Source organism: Coffea arabica, chromosome 1e (genome assembly GCF_036785885.1).
Source record: "Coffea arabica cultivar ET-39 chromosome 1e, Coffea Arabica ET-39 HiFi, whole genome shotgun sequence".
In the NCBI taxonomy this organism is placed as follows: Eukaryota; Viridiplantae; Streptophyta; class Magnoliopsida; order Gentianales; family Rubiaceae; genus Coffea; species Coffea arabica.
In genome coordinates this window covers 2,013,981-2,027,874 of record NC_092311.1, presented here as the reverse complement: position 1 = coordinate 2,027,874, position 13,894 = coordinate 2,013,981, and the positions used below count along the sequence as shown (strand labels likewise).

Genomic DNA, 13,894 nt, shown 5'->3' with positions numbered 1-13,894 from the left:
AAATTTAAAAAGTTCACTTTGATTTTCATTGGACGTGTGTTACCCATGAAACAAATGTTTTGTACTATATTTTGTAGTATAGTGTATGACTTGTGTAGACCTTTGTGTATGGTCTGAATTAATTTTTGCCCCAAATCCCATAAATGGCACCATCAATTAGGGACTTATGCATAATACTTCGCCTTCGACTTTCATTTAAATAGAAAATGGGTTCTCTGGAAACCACAAGAACCACAGAAAAATCTCATGCAGTCTTGGTTCCATTGTCAGCTCAAGGCCACGTTAACCCATTAATAAGACTCGCTAAGGTTTTGCATGCCAAAGGGTTCCATATAACCTTTGTCAACACTGAATTTAACCACAAACGTTTGATTCGATCAAAAGGGCCAGAATCAGTTAAAAGGTTCCATGATTTCAGGTTTGAGACTATCCCTGATGGGATGCCAACATCAGATAAAGATGCCACTCAAGATGTACCTCCGATTTGTGATTCTGTCAGAAAAAATTGTTTGGTTCCTTTTAAGGAGCTTTTGATTAAACTGAACTCGTCTTCTGAAGTGCCCCCTGTTAGTTGTGTGATTTCTGATGGTGGCATGCGCTTTGTCATCAAAGCTGCTGAAGATTTGGGCATCCTTGAAGTTCAATTTCGGACTGCTTCTGCTTGTTCTTTCATTGGATACTTGCACTATAGAGAGCTTATCAGAAGAGGAATTTTTCCATTCAAAAGTATGTACTATAAACTTCTTCTTTATTTGTTTTGTTGTCTCCGGACTATGCTATTATTGTCTTTAACGTTCCATCTCAACTTAATTGGTATTGATAAGTATATATTTTACATATTTTTAGTATATTTTATTAGTTAATTTTGGTGTGTTTTATTTAGTTTTATAACTAATTAACTAGAATTTTGGTAAAAATATACATTTTGTGGTTTAAATGGCAAAAATTACATTTTCATGGATTTTAATGGCGAAAACTTCATGTTTTTGTAGGTTTGTGATTCAATCATCAATTGGCATGAATTGAGAAGAGAATTACATGATTATTAATGATTTGAAGTGGTTTAAAGAAGACATGAAGTGTAAAACATTCAAAAGAAGGAATGCAACTGAAGATAGTTTTGACACATTGTGATATTTCGGCAATATCTTGAGATACAAGCATCAGATTGAGGTAATTCTTATATCATTTTGAATCTAAGAGAGAGATCTATATTTGGTACGAAGACATTGAAATCCAGTCAGTCGTCTTCTTTGTCAAAAAGTTGAGATACAGAAGTACATGTGCATGGTCAAAAGATGAAACAGAGCACTGACCAGATTTTGGTAAAAATATACATTTTGTGGTTTAAGTGGCAAAAATTACATTTCTATGAATTTTAATAGTGAAAATTTCATGTTTTTGTAGGTTTGGTGATTCAATCATCAATCGGCATGAATTGAGAAGAGAATTGGATGATTATTGATGAATTGAAACGGTTTAAAGAAGACATGAAGTGCAAAACATTTAAAGGAAGGAATGCAAGTAAAGACAGTTTTGACACCTTGTGGTATTTTGGCAATATCTTGAGATACAAGTATTGGATTGAGATAATTCTTAACCATTTTGAAGCTAAGAAAGAGATCTACATTTGGTATGAAGATATCGAAATCCAGTTTAGTCGTCTTTCTTGTCAAAAAGTCAAGATACAGAAGTACATATGCATGATCAAAAGATGAAACAGAGCTCTGACCAGTTGATGGTATTTTGGCCATATCTCGGTCCGCAGAACTCCAAATTAAATGATTCTTGAAGCATGAAAAGTTAACTCAAAGAGTTACAACTTTTGTGTTTTGTGAAACTGGTTGCACATACAATGTTCAAGTAACTGAAGAAATTATCTTACCTATGCTCTGACTATGGCACTTTTATTCTCCTATTTAGCTTTTTCCACAATAAATATAGCTGTCTTAGCTTCTTGTGCAGCAATTTGCTTTGCCTCAATTGCAGCAGTAAATTCCCTTCCAAAAGTCAGACAGGTTATAGAAACATCATCAGGTGAAATGTTAAAGAAGGCTGCTTTTCTAGCCAAAAGGCCCCGAATTTCCTGACTGACAGTCTGCATAAACAAAAATCAACAAATGTATACCTCCTGTAATCTTAGAAAAGATAAAGAAGGATCCATTGAATGTTTGATTGAGCACAACTAAAAACTAAGCACCTGACAGATATCTATTAGAAAGATCAATGTCATACTTAGAAAGGCTCGTGTCTATGTCACTTTCATGTTTATGTGACTGATAAAATGCATTTCCAGATAAGAACAAGTTCTTGTATATCAGAAGTTTTCCTTTATTCCCCTTACAGTTAAAGAATTCTAATTGAGCAAATATCTGGTCCTCACCTCTCTTTGAGTTATGAGCTCGCTTGCATTGTAATGAGCAACCACGGCCTTCAAAGTATCATGAACTCTGGAAGGCAAGGCCCATGCATTAAAGTTAACCTACAACCACGGCCTTCAGAGCAACCAAGGGTTCGATAGACAGTTAACCTGATCTGCCACAGGGCGTGTAAGAACATGAAGAGCTATGTTAACCTGCAAGGAAATGGCAAACAGGAAACAAGTCGTAGATTGAAATAAATAGCAAGTATTTGACAAAAAGTTAGATTCCTAAACTACTCAAATTTTTGAACTACTAAAATGCAGTGCATGAGAAGAGAAGACTAGATTCACAGTGGTGATAACCATTTCAAGCATTTTATGCTTTCATGCTGGAAACAAGTATACGAGAGTTAAGGCATTTTATAAGCATGATTCTTATTCTTTTGCAGCCTCTGGCTAAAAGCATTAAGTTCAAGTTAAGGCAACTTTGGCACATTTAGTTTAAGCTTGTCCATATTGGAATTCTACAAGATCAAGATATTGAGATCAGCATGTAATCATGTGCCAATATTAACGCTGAAAAGCTAGGACTAAAAATCAGAATCTTATGACAATGAGGTACCATATGTTTATAGACGCACAAGTTAAACCTACAGAATATAATAAGCTACAGTTCTAGAGAAACATAAAAAGGTTAAACAATTCTCAAAATTGGCATTTCTCATACTTAAAGCCAATCCCCCTAAGTTTGCAACACAAATCGCCAGCAGCAGAGACAGAGAAAGTAATGAGCTTAAAAATTAACAATAACCTTTAAGAGAGTTCAGAATATGAACAAGTATCCCCCAAATCATTTTTACTTTTGAAAGAAAAACCTCAAATATCCTATTATCAAAGCCCATGTTAACATTCATGAAAATCAACACATAATCAAAAATAAATAACATCCTAAAATATGCTTTGGCTCAATAGATATATACACTGCAAAATGCAGAACTCACAGCTTCATTTGCTGAAAAGCACTAGGCTTCCTTCTCCCTTTGCCATTGATTTTTGGAAGAAGCACCAAGTTTTCCCCTTTTGCCACTTCTTTTGTTTCCTTTATTTCCACCCCCATCTTTGTCCTCTTCCTTACCTTTGGAAAGGCCTACTTGATAGGATTTTAGTCCCCTATGACACCAAAATATATCCGTAGGATACATTATCTTGGAGACGAGCTCTCTTCTAATTTTTCTAATCTCATTGTGTCCAAAACCAGTACCCCATGAATTCTTGGATTGAAATATCTCAACCCCATCTTTGACCCAAAACCCCGTCAACAAAATTGCATGAAGTCCCAAATAATTTTCCTCCTCCGTTGGTCCATGATAAATGTCCTACAATGCAATAACATTCAATTTTACGTCAAAACACATGATTGTGCATGTACATAATTTTAGTTGATTCTTTTCCTAACCCTTCCCTTGAGACGGATGAAGCTTTGATAGACACGCACTACACCAATAAGAGGAAATTGTGAGAGTGCCAAATTGACTTCTTCCTTTGTGCTTGGCTGTATAAAACTTCTTGCAAAGAATCGCTTTGTTTGTAAAGACAAAAATTCAAACATTTTATTTAGTATTAGCTATTTTTAAAAAAATTACAGAAAACATTAACTAGAACAAACTTACATTTTGAGGTGGATTACACCTCCTGTTGGCACGATCCCATGGATAATCCTCATTCAAACATTGCGTTTGTTTGGATAGGAGTTTATTTGGATGATTTATTTGAGATAATTACTGTAGCATTTTTTGTATTGTGATATATATGAGATAAAAAGGTGACTGAGAAAATAAAAATGTAGTTGGAATTTGTAAAACAAATTATTTTACTTGAAATCATCTCAATCCAAACAAGCCCATTGACGTATTCAAATACCCGTTGACAAGAGTATGCGTCTTCCTTCACATCGTCCGGTACTTGCATGCTATAGTAGTAGTCTCTAACGCAGTTGACAGCCTTCTGTATAGACAATGATTGGTGCTCCTCTTCAGGGTGGAGAGCTTTATATTGTGAAGAGATTACTTCCAATCCAACAATAGCCCAACATATTTCTTAAAAATAAATTAACAAATACATTAATATCCTAATATCCAAATATCTTAAAAATACATTAACATCCAAATATCCAAATACATTAATATGCAAAACTAGTGCCCACTCCTCATTACTGCTAAACTAAAATATTATATTATATTATAGGACACATATCTTAAAAAAATAGATTAATAAACACATTACCATCAAAAAATAGTGCTCATTACTAGTAAAATATTATACTAAATATTACTCACTAATACCAAACTAAAATATTAAATATTATATTATAGGACACATATATAATGATCTGGTTCAGAAAAGAGAGTTTAGGGAGAAAGTAGAAGAAGTGAGAATTGAGAAAGAGGTAAGTATCAGAGAAGAGGTTGAGGGAGAATGGGAAGATTTTATTATTCCAGAGAGGAGAAGTTATTACAACTCAAATCATTGATGCCTAAGATACAATCAATCCTCTATTTATATACAGAAAGTGGGTTGAAGATTTAGTAATAAGCACTACAAAATTCCCTCTATTACCTAACACTATTATTCTAGCAAACTGTTAACTTCTTGCTTGCTGGCAGTAACTAACTTTCAATTGCTTTTCATTTGATCATCATTGTAGCTGATCATATGATTAGCTCCATCACCATCCATAAGACTCAGTTCATAACAACATATCTTAAAAATAGGTTAACAAATACATTAATGTCCAAAACTACCGCTCATTACTAGTAAAATATTATACTAAATATTGGGAGATAGGGTCGTTACCTGAACCTGGGTCTTGCTTGATGACTAGTAGCACAACTCCAGCCTCATTGAGCCATGAATGATGTTCCTAGAAAGTTTTTAGATATGGAAAGAAAAAAATTAAAACACAAAGATGAAGTACTAAGTTTTACTTAAAAAAACCAATTTTTGTAGTAAAGGTGCAAGTTTTAGACCATCCCAAGGTTGTATAATGATCTTGTCTTGTGAGAGTGAAATGGCAAAAGCACCAAGAGCGTAGTGCCTTTGCTGTTTGCCTTGCTCTGCTGACCCTCCTTGGGAGCTACTCTTCCTCTCGTCTGCTAATAGCTTTCTCGTGGTGAAATCAAGAAAAGAAGGACCTTTCTAGAGAACGACGCTAAAAAGAAGGACCTTTCCAGAGAATGACGCAAACCGATAGGCTTCCAAGACTTGTTGGACTTATTTTCACTGGTAAGAATGACTCAAGATGGAGAAGTAAATACCAGGTAAGAATGACTCTGTGTAAGGTCGTATTGGTGTGGAAGATGATGTTGTGTAAGCGAGAGGGATAGGGAGGGATTGAGAAGGGTATAGAGACAAGTTTGCAAATGTTTTTTCTATCTACCGAACAAAAACAAATGCTTTTTTTCCATTTTTGGAAAAGTCTGAAGTAACATAATTATGATAATGAAACTGGTTTTACCTAATATGACAGGTAAAAATACGTTTAACGATCATTTGATTATCTGTTGGACCGGTCATCTAAATAAGATAATACCTAAAAATTTGGTTAGTAAATTTCGCATTAAAAATAGTAAGTTAACCCGAGGCAAATCGAATTAAATATGAAAAATTACTGTTTTTAAAATAAATTACTACTCTATATTGGAAACTTACTTTTTGGAGAGAAAGTTTATTTCAAGTAATAGTAAGTTTTTATAGATTAACAGTAAATCTTGTTGATAGAATAATAAATTTGGTTAATCGTCAAAACTTACTAGTTTGTGGCATAAATTTATTATTTTACTTAAAGAAACTTATATGAAACAAGTATTAGGAAGTTTATTTAAAATAATGCTAAGATTTTTTATTAATGATTGAAACTAAGTATTATAGTTAGTAATTGCTCATAACGTAAATGTCTAATAAACGATTGTATGCATCATTTATAAATGTTATGTGTTTCAAGCATTTTAAATATACTATGAAGGCTATTTTTTCACATGACCTTATAAATTATGTAAGAATAATTTGTCATTTTACAAATTTTTGAATTATTTTTGAATTTGTGAAAGGTTAGACAGTTTGGATGACAATAACAAATCTTTCGAGTTATATATAGAATAGCACTTATCTATACATCACAATTTCCGTATATTAATACTTATGAATTTAATAAAATGGTAAAATTTTAATAAATTTATTTTCTAGGTCACAATTATAAAAGTTAAAGGTGTATTAATGTAGCATGATCTTTGAAAATTATTAAATTTACCCATATATTAAGTTTTGTGACTTTCAAATATATTTTGTATCATTTACATTATAGATTTGTATGCATATTTTTTTATCAAACTTATTTTTAGTTGGCAAATATTATGTAAATTATTATAAAATGTCATTTTATAATAATCATAATTTTTTATAGGTGAAGGGTGTATAGACTGCTAAAATTGTCAACTCATAAATGATTAAATCTTACCACTTTATGGCATATATTGGTCTGATCTACTAAAAAATTACCATAATCAAGGGTACGTTGATTGTTGATTCAAAATTTGCACCACTGTCACCATTTTCGTTATTACTACCACAAGTTTTTCTAATCAAAGTAAAACAAAATCAAATATCTTTTTCTTTTGTATGCAGTATTTATGTTTAGTAAAAAATTATTAAACCATTTTTACATAGCATAATTTCTAATGAAATTACTAACACTTGCTAAATAAATTGGAATAATTAGTAAAGTATTTTATTTTTTTTACCAATATAGTTAAAAGAAATTTGCACTATTAAAAAGAAAATGGAAAGAAAGGATGATGGCATAAATATAAATGTGAGCAACTGCATACATATCACACCATGAGTTTAGGTTTGATTTATTTAAAACATCAGTAATTTATTCGTTAGTAGATATAAAATGCATATTATTTTTCTACAAATGGAAATACAATTTAGTATATACTAATTATCCATTAACCGAATTTGTAGTCTGAACACGATTAATTGAGCTCATATTTCATTTGTTTAGTTATCATTTATTTTGTCACTTGGGTTGATATTTACATTTGAATAGAGTATTGCTATCAGAACTTCAATTATTCTTAATGACACCAATTGTATGCGGATAACTGATAAAAGTTGGTCTAGACAATTAAGTGTCAACGACAACAATTGCTAAAATATAGTTTTTTAAAATTTTTTCAAAAATGACAATCTAAGTCCCAAAAAATTACACTTTTTTTTTTGAAAATATCAACTTGTTAATTCAATTCAAATTAATTTTATGATAAAAAATATTACTCCTCAAACTAGTTGCTTAATCCGTATCTATGCCCGTACTAATGTCGAATGGATAACTAAAATAGAAAATTGCAAGAAAAAATAATGTTACAGGAAAGATGCAAATAAGTAGTACTTTTGCTTTATGGACTTTGTTACAGAATTGGATCAGGAACATCAAAATCACTCCTCTTTGTGGACTCATCCATCATATTGTCCTTTCATTTAGCTTTATGCACTAGAGGCGTGTCATTCACCCAAAGATTTTTGAAACGAGATGCTGAATTTATAATGCAATCTCTAGCTTCATCATATCCTTGTTGTGTCTTAACTGCATAAAAACACATTTGATTACTTAATGCATATAAAGCACCAAATTGAGCTATTTGAATTGCTGAATCTTCAAGTTGAATAGAATTTTTTTTTCTGCTGGCTTTGCTTGCTGAGTCCATCTAAACAGAATGCATGATTTAGGAATCTCGTCCATATCTTCCGCTTTCATAACTGCAAACGCGTGGGAGCAAGGAATTCCATCTGACTCAAGTTTCTTACATGCAACCTCTCATATTTTTACATTTACCTTTTAGCCTTATTTTAATTTTTATTTCTATTGTAAGCTTCATAAATAGGATAAATAAGGGTAATAGCAAAGCTAAAAAAATTTTGGTTACAAAATAATTCTTAAACTAATATTTTCAATAACTTTTTTTATAAGTGGAGGTTGCATGCATACCACACGTATGAAAATATTAATTTAATTTTAAATGCAACTTACATAACATCATTTATTAGAATGCACTTTGTAAAAAAATTTGCCTGCCTTCTACAAATTCGACTGATAAAATTCTCCAAGGTGTTAATTATTTACTAAAATTCTTCAAGTGACCAACTATAGACAAAGTTCAAGTACCAGTTGGAGACACAGAGAAATACAAACCAATTTGGAATGTCAATTTGGTTATCTTTTGTCCATAATTATTTTATTTAAAAGTTTTTTCTTCCTTTTGGATTTTTTTTGGTAAAATAGTAGTTATTAATAGTGCAAGGGTAATGTTGTCAGTTGATGGCATTTAATGAAATATCTAGACAGTTCAAACTGACGAGGTAAGGAATATTTTTAAAATCTCATGGATGATAAGGAATGATAGAGCCATCCTGTAATGAAGGATGGGCTTGAAAGATTTGAAAGTTTTTTAGTTTTTTTCTTATAATTGTAACCCCTATATTTTGGAAAATACAATTTTTGATTTACATTGCCCCTTATATGTTGAAAAATCCCAATCTCCCCAAACATTACCCCTCCCTCCCCTCCCCTCCCCGGCCCCAAAATATTAGTATTTTCTTCTAGACATCTCTTCATCAGTGAAATTGTTTGGAAGCTATTAACATACAAAATTGAATAGGATATGGAAAAGAAATAATGTTAGAAGCTTAAAACTTGAAAATTCAAGATAAAATACAATCTTAATGTAAACTACTTTTTTTAACATAACAATAATATCAATTTAGAAATACAGTACGGGCCCCAATGATTATAAGACTTGACTCCACCGCTAATGCTAAGTGATATTACGAAAAACCTTAAAGAAGGTTCATGAAATTATCACAAAAAGAAAGATAGGATTGCAATATGTTAAGTAACTCCTTCAATTAGATCTACTGAGATGGGCTACCATATTAGTAAGTATACATGTGCACTGATAAGTTGTTGATAGCAAAACTGATGATACATATTAGCTGTCATAAACAACAGAAGCAGTCTGTTGGTTTTTTGGGGCATGAACTAAGAAACAACACCTTAGTATTGCAAAAAAAACTTATAAGAAACTTGTATTAATGATGGAAAATGAGCTTGTGTTCTACATTCATCAACTCATTATTTATAGTGATTATATGAAACAAACTAGTAAAATATCCAACTAACAATTATTCTAAAAATTTCAACAAAATATAATCTTCTTCTACTGGCAAATCTTAACTAAAATATTTGTTAACAAACCAACATGATCTTTTGTTAACAAATATCCTTATTTTTCTAATAACTAAATTATTTTGATGTCAAATTCAATCTGATAAAATCTGTAGGAAAAGTTGGCATATCTCAACACTCCTTCTTGCCATTTTTGCTGTAGATTTTCAATTGTTTTCTTAAATTTTTGAACCTTGTTTTGGACAATGGTTTCATAAAAATGTCTGCAATCTGGTAATCAGTCTTGCAATGTTTCTTGAGCCAAACTTCAAAATCAATACCAAATTTTTTGATGTATTCAAATGATTTCTTTGCAACTTGAAAGTGGAACTCCCATATGTAATAGATGAACCTGAAGAAGAAATTTGCAATACAAAAAATGATTGCTATCAGAGACATAAAGCAATCCTTCAAATTTTTGTATGATTTTTTATCAGTTTTGTCACCACCATCATCTTTGGGTAGCTTTTCATGAATTTTCACAACATAAACTCCTTCAATTGCCTCATCAGTGATCTCCTCCTGAATTTTAGCAATATCTGAATTTTTTGATTCAAAATACTATACCTTAGTATTGTCAATTTCTGACAAATTCAAAGCAAAATTTTTGCCTCTCATTTTCACTGAGAAAAACTCATTCACAACTGGATCATGTATAACACAGGTCCTGTTTTTGAAAATGATAGAATAATTCTTCTCCAATAACTGTCCAACACTTAATAGATTTTGATTAATTTCAGGTACATATAAAACATCAAAAATAATTTTGATACCTGAACCATAATCAATAGCAACACTACCTCTGCCTTTCACCTCAATATAACCTCCATTTCCAATTTTGACTTTGGAGATTTGCGATTTATCAAGTTTTCTAAACATAGATTCTTCATATGCCATGTGATGAGTGCAACCACTGTCTATTAGCCAAGTTTCAGAACTAAAATTATTGTTTGCAAAACAAGTGGCCACAAAAGGTTGCTTCTCATCTTCTTCATCAACCATCTGAGATTGAAGTCTTCTTTTTCCTTTATTTTTGCAAACTCTCTCCATATGTCCCATTTGCTTACAAAACCTACATGAATGTCAGGTTTAAACCAACAATATATTGAAGATGTGAGGTTTTCTTACAGTGTGAATACGGAAGATTTTTACCATTTTTCTTCTCATCTTTGCTATTTTTCTCTTGATCATTTCTACCACCTTGTCGAATTTGATCCTTATTTGTTGCTTGAAAAGCACCTTCAATGATTTCTTCAGTTCTTATGGTTCGTCTTTGTTCTTGTGCCTCTAAAGTATTGATCAATTCTGGCAAGGTCATTCGAGAGAGATCCCTTGAATCTTCAAGGGAGGAAATCTTGGTTTCAAACCTTTCTGGTAAACTTATCAATACTTTCTCTACAACTTTGCTATCCGAAAGTTGTTCTCCAATCAACTTGATTTTGGTCACAACATTTCAGAGTCTGTCAGAATACTCTTTAATGTTTTCTTGTCTTTCATCCTAAAGAGTTCGAATTCTCTCCTAAGGTTCAAAACTTGAATCTGTCTTATTCTGTCATTGCCTTAAAAAGTCACTTTAAGAGCATCCCAAGCTTCCTTTGCAGTTTCACAAGCCATAATTTTTGTAAATACTGCATTGAAAACTGCTAAATGAATGCATGTCATGACTTTTGATCTCATTTTAACGGCATTCCTCTGGGCTCTCATCTCTGTAATAGTTGGATCTTCCGACAATTCAGAAACAGGATCTGTCTCTACCATATCCCAAAGATCATAGCCACCAAATAGAACTTCATTTTGACAGCCCAAATTTAGTAGTTGTCACCAGTGAAACTTGAAGGATTCGACAAGAAGTTGTTTCCTGACATTTTGATGTTGAAGGCTTAAATGTATAATTTTATAGTGAAAAAGAGATTTTCACTAGATTCACTCACTCTCAAAGAAAGAGGCCCTTAAGATTTAGGCTCTTGATACCACTTTGTTGGTTTTTTGAAATATAAACTAAGAAACAACACCTTAGTGTTGCAAAAAAAACTTATAAGAGACTTGTATTAAAGATGAAAAATGAGCTTGTGTTCTACATTCATCAACTCACTATTTGTAGTGATTACATGAAACAAACTAGCAAAATATCCAACTAACAATTATCTTAAAAATTTCAACAAAATATAATCTTCTTCTACTAGCAAATCTTAGTTAAAATATTTGTTAACAAACCACATGATTTTTGGTTAACAAATATCCTTATTTTTCTAATAACTAAATTATTTTGATATCAAACTCAATCTGATAAAATCTATAGGAAAAGTTGGCAAATCTCAACACAGTCTTTCTAATTTTTCTTCTTTCTTTTACCATTTTGATTAATGCGTCAACAACTTTGGTAGATAATCCTATATGAATTTTCTGAAACACAGATACTGAAAGGAATAAAACTTGATAAGGATGGTTGTTCAAATGTTTGAATTTTGATTTTCATTGCTTGACAGTCTTCATAATTGTTCCTCAATCTTGAAAAATGGTTTTTCGCTTTTCTATCCAGATGACGATTACGTTACAGATGGTACTCTTGATAAGCTTGTTGATTGGATTTGTGGCATGAGCAATGTAAAATTCAGGGACCTTCGAAGCTTTTTAAGAGCAATCGATCCAATGACATCATGTTTGATTTCATGGGAGAGGAAGCACAGAGTTGTCTGAAAGCTCCAGCAATAATCTTCAATGCCTTCGATGAATTTGAAACAGAAGCATTGGAGGCAGTCATTTTGAAGTTCAATTTCCCAAATATTTATGCAATAGGCCCTCTACAATTATTATCTAGGCACGTTGTTCCTGAAAGTCAAGTCAATTCCCTAAATTCAAGTTTATGGAAGCCTGACTCGAAAGTTTTCGAGTGGCTGGATCGAAGAGCACCAAACTCAGTTGTTTATGTTAATTATGGAAGTGTAACAACCATGACTGACCATCATTTCAGAGAATTTTCTTGGGGACTTGCTACCAGCAGGCAACAGTTCTTATGGATTGTTCGGCCTGATGTAATGCAGGGAGGATAATCAGTAATGTTGCCTGAAGATTTCCTGAAAGAGATTCAGGATAGAGGGTTCTTAACAAACTGGTGTGCATAGGAGAAAGTGTTGGAGCATTCAACTATTGGCGTATTTTTGACTCACTGTGGATGGAATTCTATGATGGAAACTATTTGTGCTGGTGTGCCTATCATCTGCTGGCCTTTCTTTGCTGATTAGCAAACTAATTGTCATTACTCTTGTGAGAAATGGGGAATTGGAATGGAAATAAATCATGACGTGAAGTACGATGAAGTTGCAGAACTTGTACGCGAAATAATTGTGGGAGAGGAAGGGGAAAAATGAGGTTCAAAGCTAAAGAATAGAAGAAGAAAGCTGAGGAAGCAACTGAGGTAGGGGGATCATCTTACATTAATTTCGACAAGTTCATCAATGAGGCTCTTCATTACAAGGGATGAGTTGCAAAAAATGTTTCTCCTGTGGCCTGAAAGGAAAAGAATTGGCTGAAATGGCTTTGATACTCAAAATAATTCAATCATCCTTCTTCTTCCCTCCTTTGCTGCTTATCATCTTTCATTTTGGTGTATGTTAGTCCTATTCATTTTAAACTACATCTGTATTTGGGCTTGCATGCCTTAGATTAAGAAGAACGTTGCAATTAGAAGGTTCAATAAAGCGTCAATTTTTATTTTTTTTTTTTTTGTTTTCTTAGCTAACATATCTGTTAATTGCTTATCATGAAATTGAAGAAAACACCAACAGGGCATAATGAAGGCAGATAATATGCTCAGAGACAGAATAATCTAATGAAAGGGTGCTTCCTACAAGTATCTCTTGTATTTGATCCAACATACAGATATCACAGGATTACTAGATTCATCAGTATTGATTTTATGAGCTCGCACGAGTTGACAGATGATCTAAGTATCTACGCTCCACTAGTCTCCTGTTCTGTAGAAGAAGGACCAACAAAAGAGAAAAAAGAAAGAAGGTTAAACAAGATCAATCAGTGAAATAAAGACTATAGACTATTACAAATTAGAGATTTGGACAGGTCTATATAATTTTCAGTGAAACGGTTACATCTGGCTGGTGCATTTGATTTAGGTTTTGGTGTGAAAATGTACCAACCTAATGTTCTTGCATATTTTGTATTGTGGATTTTTTTCGTAGTTCAATCAATTAGATCTACATCCACCAGAAAAGATAAGCAAAATCTATTATAAT

The 13,894-nt window shown here is 32.3% G+C and overlaps 1 pseudogene; it reads left to right on the top strand.

The window, feature by feature from the left end:
• Positions 1-206: 206 nt before the first annotated feature.
• On the top strand, positions 207-13,194 carry LOC140021029 (linamarin synthase 1-like; annotated as a pseudogene).
• Positions 13,195-13,894: the final 700 nt, after the last annotated feature.